The sequence below is a fragment of the Arctopsyche grandis genome, chromosome 1, assembly GCF_051622035.1.
Source record: "Arctopsyche grandis isolate Sample6627 chromosome 1, ASM5162203v2, whole genome shotgun sequence".
In the NCBI taxonomy this organism is placed as follows: Eukaryota; Metazoa; Arthropoda; class Insecta; order Trichoptera; family Hydropsychidae; genus Arctopsyche; species Arctopsyche grandis.
Genome location: NC_135355.1, coordinates 6,835,197 through 6,847,514, shown reverse-complemented (window position 1 = coordinate 6,847,514; position 12,318 = coordinate 6,835,197). Strand labels below are relative to the sequence as shown.

The following is a 12,318-nucleotide window of genomic DNA, read 5'->3' as shown; positions in this document are numbered from 1 at the left end:
TTGTTTGAGAGATAAACGACAACGAGATATAGACGAGAGTAGTAGATATGCATACACTTATGTAGTAATAATAATAAAAATAATAAAAAACCGGTATTTCATCGAGATATATAAATTGTTCATTCACATAAATAAATTAATAATTCATGGATGAAAACGAAACCGACCGCATACGTGAGCGTAGTAAGCGTTCGATTCCGAATCCAATGGACGATGATGAAAAAAAAATACAATTGCCCAATCTGTTTTCCGTTTCTGAACTTTGGAAATACTTAACTTTTTCGACATGCAACAGTCGTTGAATTGTATTTTATTACGTTTTTTTTTCCATTTTACGTCTTGTGTCAATTCCGAATCCTTCTTATATAAAGTGAAAGCTGCTGAAATTATACCCCATTTTAAAAAGTAAAATTCACACAAAAGAGCGACATTCTTGAAAAATAATAAATTACTCCAAGAAAATGTTGAAAAAAATGCAGATAAAATTTGCGTGATTTTTTTTGCAAACATCAAAATAAACACGAAAATTGACAACTCAAACAATCGTGTTCACACTGATTTTCTATTAAACATACATATATATATATGTACGTATATAAAAATATTATTTTCACTTTTCAAATTTGTTCAATAATATTTAAGGACAAATATGACAAAAAGTGATTGCATTTTTTCTGCAATCATTTTCAAATAAAAAATCTAATGAATAAATATTATCTTACGATAAATTCATATTGGAATTGATCCGTGACGAACGAATTGTTTGTCGGTTATCGTTTCCAACGAACCTTACATGTTAGATATTGCAATAAATAATATGCATAAAAATATATATGTACATATATGTATGTATGTTCTACTTATACGATATTTTTTTATTATAAATGTATACTCAAGTTGCATTTCAATTAGTACATAGCACGGCCAAAACCAGGGGGAGAGGCAATGGGGGCGCAAACCCCCCTTAAATTTAAAAAATGACCAATATGTTGAAAAAAAAGCATAAAATCACATTTTTCATTCAACGTCTCAGGTGAAAATTTTTAAATTAATAAATACTTAAAAAATATGAAAACGTTAACTTGTTTTTGATAATTCGCAATATGAAGCATAAACTTTTTGTATAAAACTGTATCAAAGCACTGTAGGCGTATTTTTTTTTCGAAAAAACAGCATTATGGGGGTGAAAGGGCTATTTAACATGACGGTCGAGAAGAAAGTAAAGTGGCAGCCACCAACATGGTCGAAACGGTCCCAACTCTCATGATGACGACTTGATTGATTAATTAATTTGGTAATTTGGTCCAAAAAATACATAAAAATAACTAAAATTCGTTTATTCTATTCAATTTCATATTTTTGTCGTATTAATCCACTGGATAATTTTTACTTTATTTTTAAATGTAACTAATTTTCCACGAATTCTAGGAACAAAATAAGCTTTTTTTTTAAACACTTGGAGGGGATTGCACCTGTGTTTCAGACCCCCCCCCTAAAAAAATTCCTGGCTACGGCCATGGTACATAGTAATAAGTGTACATTTGTATATGTAACTTCATATTAATTACAATGTAAAGATAAAAATAAATGATATCTAAAAAACGTTTAGTTCATAAGTTTTAAGACACATATGTACATATGTTTGTTCAATACATTTGTGCTATTAATTATGATAATTAACTTAGTCTTGGATCGATACAATACATATGCAGATGTAAATATATCGATTTTTTGTAATTAATTGCCTATCAAGAAGAACTACTCTGCTCGAATGTTCCATGAAAATTCCATTTGAAAGAAGCTATTTTTAATTTATCCAATGAAAAATGTCATTAATTTTATATGGAGGCGCCGCGTTGGCGACTTCTGACGCATCACAACATAATGAAAAAATATATGTATATTTATATATTTACAGATAGAGAGACAGATAATAAACAATTTGTATAATTGCATACAAAAGTGGAATTTTTCATTCAATGGTAATAAGTCTCGGTCGCGACGTGCGTAGGTGATTTCCCAAGGAGACCATAGAAATTTCCGAACAAGAACACCCATGATGAAAACTTTCCGTCACAGGCCGTTTTGTCAGTTAATGATCGCGCCACTTATAACGCTTATGGATAACCGGCTCGGTTAGCCCCGTTTAATGCCGCAATGACACTCATTATTATTAAAAACCGTTTATATGAAACTAAACGTGGGTGTGCTCCCCCTATTCTGTACCAAACACTGCGATTCGATCTGTCACGTCTCACGCACTCTTCGAGATGAGATATCGCAGATTAGATATTTACTTTTGAGTCAATGTTTAAATACATACATATATCATCTGATATTTCGTTAAATTTCAACAGGTAATAGGGTATTCCCCCGATCTTGGCACGGGCTTGTTCGAGAGCTAAACATAGTCGGTACACTCATAGAGTTTTTTTTTATTATTTATATTTCATTCAGGAAGTATTCGGATGTGGACATCCCACGGATTTCGTGTATGAATTGCATTTAAATTAGCGATGAGAATTTCTCAAAATATATTTACGTTCATTATGTACAACGTCAAAATGTCTTCATATTCAAGTCATGATTGATTTAACACCTTGGAAAAAAAATATCCACTATTTAACCATTTTATTTCTAGACTTAATGCTTTTTAAATGCTATATCTATGATTGATTTTATTATTTAATTTATTTTATTACTATTTTATAAAACATTATACACATAATGAAAATTTTCTTATACATTCTAAATACACATATTTGAGACGTTATTTTTGATAGTGGCGGAAGTCCAATTTTCTGTTCCAAAAACACTTTTGTGTTTGACTCAATTCACAAATTGCTATCACTTATTTTAATTTGATATGTCCATAATCTTGGAAAAGCAGAAAATGCGAATTACAGGCATGTTTAAATATTGTTAAACTCAATACATTGTATTTAATATTTCTCGAAATGAAGAAAAGTGAATTGAATTGAAAATTTCTCGAAATGAAGAATGAAAAACTTTTAAATATAACGGCTCATTTTTTTATTTATGTAATTTATAAATCAATCATACACACACGTATAACAGATTTTTTCAACGCGACGAGTGTGCTATATGAATTAGGAATACATAAGAAAGAAAAAAAAAGCAAAAGTGTATAAGAAAATACAATAAAAAATAAACTAAATACTCGGGTCCAGTTGCGTGCCATACCTGTAACTGAGAGCATTGGAAAAGAGATCGAGAAAATATCTAAACCATAAGCCAGTACATTAAAAAAACGAGGAATGGGTGAATTTATGTATACGGTGGTTCCAGCCTAGAGAATATGGTATACGAGACCAAACTTTCCAGAGCATAAAGGCCAATCTCAGCTAGAATAAAACTAGCAAGAGATAAAACCTCTGAAAATAGCAAATAAAAACTTAATTATGCCCACGCTTTTCCCGTATTCAAGAAAAGTGTAATCAACCATACCCATGATAAATAGAGATTAAAACAAATACAGGTAGATCCCAAACTGCTCCTTGTAAAAAAGCCAAAGAAAACGTCTCTAAAACAGTTCAAGCTTTAAAAAATTGAGTTTTAGCTAAAAGACTCCAGATAATAGAAGCATACTCTATGATACTTCTTACCAGCGCATTATACAACAACCTCAAAACAGCAGCAGTATATAAATGCCGGAAACAAACCCTAGAATCTTAGAAGCTGAGCAATAAACAGAATCAATGTGGCTGGGGAAACTGAGGTCATACTGAAATAAAGCCCCGTGATCAACAGTAAATTCAACCCAATTCAATTCAGTGTTACCAATAAAATAGGTAAAATTACAAACAGACATAGATTTAAATCTAGAGTTACATATTACCTTACATTTGGAGACATTGAGAGGCAAACGGTTAATCAAAAACTAAGCATGAAGAGCACTTACAAAATCATGGTGCAAAAGTTCACAAGAACAAACATATTGAAAAGCAAGTCCGTGGTTGGAACCTTGAGGATCTCCGAAGTCTGCAGAATACAAATGGACGCAAGAGGTATCAAAGACGATGAACTATTGAGGATACATAAGATAAGATTTAAAAACTGCACCAATTTGTCCAAAAATCCATATGATTTATTTATTGCAACATGATGAAACAATTTTTCGGATTCAATTTCAAGTTCAGATGAATTTTAGCTTTATTCTTTCACAAAAAAATGAAGTTTTTTGTAAGCAAGCATTATATAATACAACTTCTAATTACACACTAAGATTTTTCTCATATGGAAATCAATTCCTCTATGTATGTTTATTCAAACGAATCAATTTTAAAATTAGAGACTAAATTGATACTATAGGTATATTAGCTACAGAGGGCGCTTGCACGGTACTCACACAAATGCATTCTTCATATACAGGCTGTTGAAAGAAACACGTTAATATTTATATATTTTATTTCAACCGATCGTGTAATGTTTTTAAGATCTATGATATAATTTGGATGGCATATTTATTTAATATTTCAATACGTGCCACGAATAAAATGATAAATAGCATTTTTTTTTAATTATAAGTAAAACAAACGTACGTATGCAAAAATTAATACGAATTAAAAAATGAGAAAAAAATATAGGATATAAATTATATTAAACAGTATTAAGTCCCGACCGTTACAAAGATAATAAAATAAATTCGCAAAGAAAGCGCTACACTTTGTTGTTTATTTGCTCACTTCGAATTTGTTTACTGTTGGCATAGAATTGTTTGTCGGCTTCGGAATTTTGTGGCCAAGTCAGAACTTGTCATAAATAAAAGTCCTTAAAACAACTCGCACAGTCGATGAAGATGTGGATGCTGCTTGATCTGATGACTCTGAAGATATAGGTTGTGTCGTTGATGGCTCCGATATTGAAGGTTGCGATGTTGGCGGTTTATTAGCCACCACAAATTGAATTCGTACTTCACAAACAATTCGCTGAACTCTTCTTTTAGAAACACCATTTGATTGCAAAAAATACAATGCTTAAAATACCATATACCGATTTATTGGTTCGTTCGGTTGCTGAAAAATATACGAGTTTAAGATGCAATCGAGTTAATTGGCGACATTCGGAGACCTATATAAGTCAACACAAATCGTATTTATAAATTATAACGACCGGAGATTGTAATTTTAAGCTGAAATATACGACACGCATCTCAGGCGAATGCATAATGCAGTCCGTTGATTTTTCAGCATTTTAATTTCGTTTTCTCGTACGAGAGCGAGTCTCGAACGTCTCGAAATGACAAGTCGTGACCCACATGCGCAGCTTGAGTAATTTACGATCGAATAATGAATTTTTATCAATCAGATCCATGATTTTAATAAATAAACATGTCGATTGTTTAAAAAGCAACCTTTCCACGACTGTGATTTGTAAATTATATAATACGTATGTATGTTTGTATGTATGTATGTATATATACATAAGTATATAAAAATCAATTAATTTTTATTTGAAAACAAACTACGAATACATATTGTATATTGGAATCTACTTTTGATCTAATGAATCTAAATTTATTCGGTCTTATTTAATTTGACTTCGTTACGAACGAACTTTTAAGAGTTATTCTCAAATTATCGTTAAAACTTTTAATTTAAGTACTCTCTGGAACTTCACCTGACAGCATCAATAGATGAAGTTATCTAAATTGTAAACGACTTTTCTTGAATATACATATATTTTTTTCAATTATTACATAATAATTTGATATTAAATTATTAAATAATAAACTTAGAATTTAAATTCAAAGGCAGAATCTGGTAACTATGTACATACATATATACATGCTGAATGTCAAAGATTTTAAGCACTTATGAACTCGAATATTTATTTATTTTATCTTTAATTTATACCAGGAAGGCATAACAGGTAGCCCCAATGCGCCTTCCCGGCCAGAAACATTGTACATTTGATACAAATATTATTAGTATTATATATGTATAAAGTACATATCAATTAATATCCACAGAGACATTTATGGTCAAATTTGTAAATTTGCAGCATTTTATACAATTCAGCGAAATCCTAAATTTCTGCAAACTCAAGATTTTTGCGAGAAAATGGAAAAGGTTGCCAGCTTATTGGAACTGATTCAATAAAATTCAGATAAAAATTTAAACTCTGATAGGAAATGATTGACCTGGAGTCACAAATCCAAGGTCTGGCCAGCAGAAACCAGTGGGATTTGAACCCGTGACCACTCTGTTCAAAGCATTATATGCTAACCACTAGTCTATTCTGCTGGTTAAGATTAAAAATAAAAAAACACGCATCTCTATTTAGAATTTCTTCCCAAATTTTTATTATATAATACATATTATATTATCTGTTTTTCGACTACTTTTGTTAATATTAAAAATGTCCAATTAATATATTAAAATTATAAAATATGCAAATTAACGCTTGTGACACGTTTATCGACTGTCAAGATTTCCACACATATTTACATAAATACATACAACGAATTTTAGCGGTTTTGGCCTAGAATTTCTATTTTTTTTTTCAAAATCTTCTCAAACATTTAATAAAATATGCAAATTTAGCTAACACATAAACGAATCGATACTTAACAATCATATATAAATGTGCATTTATTCAAATCGAAATTTTACCACAGTATACATATATCAAAAGGATACCCCAAAACGGATACGGGGTATATGTATATTTATCAATGTGACTCACTCATCAGATGATGTCAAACGAATTAAACAGCATTCGAAGCGCACAGAAGACGTTTTGCTGTCGACAAATTGAATTGTCAAAAGACAAATGTCGTTGTGACTGTCCATAAATCCTGTCGCTCGAGTTCAACCTATACTAGCGCGTACACTTTTCACATATGTACATACATACATCCACATATTATACAGAGTGTTTCCCACAAACGGAGTGATGTCATTGACACATTAACTAATCGTCTTAATTAATAAACGGCCCCTATTATTTTTGCAACACTATAAATGCTAATCATTTCGAATAATAGTCGGGACGTTTCACTGCGAAAGGTTAAACGAGCTGCGTTAACCCGTTTAATATGTATGTAGTATCTGACTCATATAAACATAGTCCTGTCTACTTTTATGATCGATCATTACATTAATGCACATATACGAATATCATACACACATGTGCATGATATAAAAAGGCACGCAATTTTACAAGGTAAGCGATTATGTAGACGCACAATCACGTATGAACGTCAATTTTCTATGTAAGTTAATTGCAAAATTAAGCGAATCTATGGCGAAATGGACAACATATGTTCGCAATAATTAAGTTGTGTCACATTCTCAGAAATGCTTCTTTCATTTTAAAGTGCAGTTTATATATGGTCAAGTTGCAGATTGAGAGGGTGTCGTAAATACGTATTTGTAATATAATCATAAAAAATCTCAATTGCTTGCTAGTCATTGAAACTGTATTTTACATTGAAAAATTCGCAATGAAACTACAGTGTATTTGATATTAATAGATGATCGCAATTTATTTATGTTTGAACTTTCAGGTACAAAGCGTACACAGCGGAGCGACGCGTCGGAAACTCCAAGTGAAGTGTAAATTCAGTGGAGCGACTAAATATTATAATAGACATACGTAATTCAGCATATACATATATTTGATGCATTTATAGAATTTCGTTGTACAAAATTCGTCTAGCCACGCGCTAGGCAGAAAATGATTTACTTTAAATTGACCTCAATCACACCATTTGTCTGCGAACTGACTATTTTAAGCTCAGACGTTCTTAATCAGTGGCACAGTCTAATCACATTAAAAAAATAGACCGCGATGCATATTTTCTATTAATACTTTGAACGGAAAGAAAAGCGAAATAGTTATCTTCCTTTGGGCACTATAAGAACCTTTGATCTACATAGTTTATCACATAATTACCTCACATTAAAATAAAAAGGATACAATGTAACGGTGCATTAAAATATATATTATATTTTCTACTTAGAACGAATTATTCGCGCATTAGAATAAAAGAAATTGTGCATTAAATAAATATATATCTGTGAAATAAAAAAAAATGTTACATTGAGCAATATTTTATTTGTCGTATGAAATAAAAAAAAATGTTTCGATCATTTAATCATTAAAAAATGCGCAGTTATAGGTCTTTAGTGTTCAGCGTTAATGCGTAATAATTCAATAACACACAGCAATAATAATTTCATTCAAATCAGGATGCTTCATACAATATTTTTCTGTTAAGAAAGTAACTCATGAAATGCCCGCATTTAATATTAAAATTCTGACCTAATTCAAACAATAGATTTGTAACTTTTCAAATGATGAAGTTTTTTTTATTATTTATTTATTTATTTACTAATGGTGCTACCCGGCTTCGCTCGGTAAATAGAAATAAAATGAAAACCATGAAAAAATCTTCATTTGTTTTTTTTTTATTAAATGTATTTAAATCGAAAAAAAAAAATTATTTAACGACCGACCAATCACAAACGTCTTTGACCAATCCAGCCAATCAGAAACAACTTTGACGACAGCCAATCAGAAACGAATGACAGACGCCGTTTCGGTTTTATATATAAGAGTTTTTTGTCTTTTTGCATTTTAATTTTTTAAATGTACAATTATGATATAAATAAATTAAAGGAAGACTTTTTATATGTTCTTTTGCTCCATAATATAATTATAATAGTTTTATATTGCTGTTTTTTTAATACATTATTTTTAAATATTTAAAATGATATAATATTTTTATTAATTGACATAGATTTTATGAAATGATTACGATAAATGTGAATTTGTTTTATTAAATGTGCATTTAAATTGCTCCCGAATAAAAACTGCTTTCAGCACTGAGAGTCAAAACTATTCAATATTTTTTTTATATTATAAATAAATTATGAATATATACATACATACATTGTATGTGTCGCACGAAAGTAATACAAAAGCGACGAGATCAAGGGGTCAAAGCAAACATGGCTAATTAGCATGTTTAATACCTAATATTGTGAAAAGATAGTTAAAACGCCACACACTAAATACCTAGGTACATAACAAAAAAAGGTTTTTTTCGCTCCTCGTTGACTTATCAATTTCGCGGATGCGTGCTGTCAAAATTACGCGAGTTATTACGATATTATTATGACTGGTTATGACTCAACGTCCACTACTTGACACCTGTAGCACTCGTAGTTGTGTTTTCTGTGAACCGTCACGCTTATTACGCGAATCTTGTCCATCGTGTCCATTTTGTACACGCTGTATATAGCGAATCTACGTATTATACGTACATATGTACATACACACATGCGTACTCGAATATATGTGCATATGTATGTAGGCATACATATACGGGCAGATGCTTAGTATAAAGCTCGTGGCTTTTCCGAGAAATATGTGACAGTTTCTGAGTACGCTGTGCGTTTACTAACATTGTTTGTTACCATAGGATGCATGTATAATATATACAGGTTTGTCAACAAATTCGTGGAAAATATGTAAAGTTTTGAAGAAAATAGGAAAAAATCATTGAATTATGTCGACTCTATTTATATACATATATGTACATATGTAAGTTGAATGTATTATAGTATTATTGAAGTAAACGAAGAAGATATCATGTGAAAATTTAGTTTTCTGGGATTCCACTATCTAAACTTCCCCTTAGATTTCCTGTAGATGATTAAATAATGAGGGACATATTTTTTCCATTGGAAATACAGCTAAAAGATTTCATCGCTTGCAATCGAATTGAATTACCAATTACTATTACAAATATTATTAATTATTTTTCATAATTAAAAGCAAATATAAAACTTACATTTATAATCTGTTTGCATAAGTTAAGGTCAAATGAATTAAAGTCAAGACAGAGCAACATTTTTTTTGCATACATACATACATACATATTTAGGTATATATGTATGGATAATATATGTAGAAGATCCGTGACATTGTAGTTAATTTACGTATATGTGTAAATACATACATAGTTTTATATGCGTTTATACATATATAATTTAAAAAAATACATATTTACGAGTATATATTTGCGTTCTGAGAATCAATTTCAACATGAACATGTACATACATACATACATACACACAAATCAACCATAAAGCTTAAGCTCTAACGTTTGAAAGTTTGATTATTTTTGGCAAACTGTAGGTTTTTTACTCAAAAGTTGAAAATGTATATACTAATGATGTCTTTAACACATAAAAAAATGTAAGCATGTAAATTTTCAGTGATAAAAGTAATAAAATTTTCTAACAAACGCCACCCATAATTTATGTATAATTTTATATATGTTACAAGTGTATCTTCCAGTTGTAATATATTTTGACTAGTTGGAGTGTATTCCATCTAATCTATGTAGTACCAACTACCGTTATAGTTGAAGTGTATATTTAGTTGTAATATTTTGATTTGACTATTTGGAATATATTCCGTCTAACCCAATAAGTTGATTCGTACATATAGCGAATTACACTCCAACTGGTAAACATATATTACAACTGAAAATACATCTCAACAAGTCGGTACCAGGTTTGATGGAGAGGTTGAGTTTTCGTGAAAACGTTACTCAACTAGTAAATTGAGTTGGAAAGTTACATTTTTTATTGTATTAGTTATCGTAATACAATCATCATTACCACACTTAGTATTAAGTGTATTTTCGCTTGTAGAGCTATAATTTACTAGTTGAACTGTATCAAAAAATGAATGACCTAAAACGCCAGTTGGAATATATTACAACTGAAAATAAACCTCGAATGTAACATAAATACATATATACAAAAATTTACGATACTGACATATACATACATAGCTGTTAACTGTACATATAATATGTACATCTGTGATATTAAAGACGTCAATTATCCACGCGAGCGATTTGTTTTATCTCTTAAATGATCCATAATTGCGGACAGTATTAAACGGCTAGATTAAGAGCCACGTGAATGAATGAATATTCATTATGGTAATTACAGGTGAACTGTGTGAGAATAATTTAATTATACTGACATGTGGAGAGGAAAGAAGGAAAAATAAAAATGGCGTTCCAGCGCGTAATGACCCATTCGTCAATCGTTCACAAGAGAGACCGCAGAATGTATAACGACCTGTAATTAACTCGCCTTAAATGCATAATTAATAACGACTATACTTCCAAACTCAAAATTACAACCGGACACTATATTTATATAATAATCATTATCGACACGTTATGCAATGTTTGATAATAAAAAAATCTATACATAATACTTACATATTCTAAGCGAACCCATAATTTTAACTTACTAGTAAATTTGAAGAAATGTATAGTTGATCGAATTGCCAACTCAACTGAGACTTCACCACGTTGATTCGTAATACTTCGTAGTATTATGAAATACACTATTCATTGCGACAAAAATTATAATGCAACGAAATTGTCTAAAGCTTTTGAATTTCCTTTCGAAAAATAAATCAATAACTATTTTTGTAAATACTTAAATAAATATCTTTCCATTGCAAATTTAAACCAACAAAGCAGTTAGCTCTACCTAAAGTAAATATTGCCTCAAAATTGTCACATCAAGCTTTTTGCGTCATACATATGAATATTTTATGTATGTAAACTATGAAACATGGATTATAAAGTTAGTGTTGACTTCCTAACTAGGTAATTCAATTCATTTGAAAGCCAACGACCCGAAATCAGCCACCGATCGATAACAAATTATAACTTTCAAAAGCCTTTTTTGACGTAAAACTGCGTCATATAATCGGTAAACGCGACACTAAAAACTGTCAAATATTTATAAATCCGGGATCTATATATCTACTTATAGAGCCATTAATTAGGCCTCCCCTTTGAAAAAATCTAATCTTGGTTACTTCCCCCCTACCTCCCTCTTTATTTCATAAAATAAGTGAATAATAAGTGAATTTTAAATGACAAAATGTATTAATACAAAAAAAAAATTCAAATATAATTGATATCAATAAAATTTCTCTTCCTATTGTATTCAAAGCAAGCGGTATTTGTCGCAACTATTTCGCCGAACATTATTTAACCCATATCAATAACTATTGACAAAAGTAGTGTCTCTTCTATTGTATGTGGTTTTTTTACATTTTGCGATTCTGTAAGAAACTTTGTACGATGCTAGCAATGCATTTGATAGAACAGAAACTATTTTCTTGTACGTTTGTTTATATTTATTAAGCTGATCTAATTTTCTTTGAAAAAATCCTATGGGTTTACTAACGTATTCAGGATGTATAGTTTCAAGGTGCTTATATTTTTACTATATATCTTTACTTGT

The 12,318-nt window shown here is 30.3% G+C and overlaps 1 protein-coding gene across 1 annotated transcript in view; it reads right to left on the bottom strand.

Annotated features, from left to right (window-relative positions):
- The window catches only part of AdamTS-B (ADAM metallopeptidase with thrombospondin type 1 motif B), a 141,377-nt gene that overhangs the window by 71,761 nt on the left and 57,298 nt on the right, over positions 1–12,318 (bottom strand). The gene's annotated exons all lie outside the window — the stretch shown is intronic.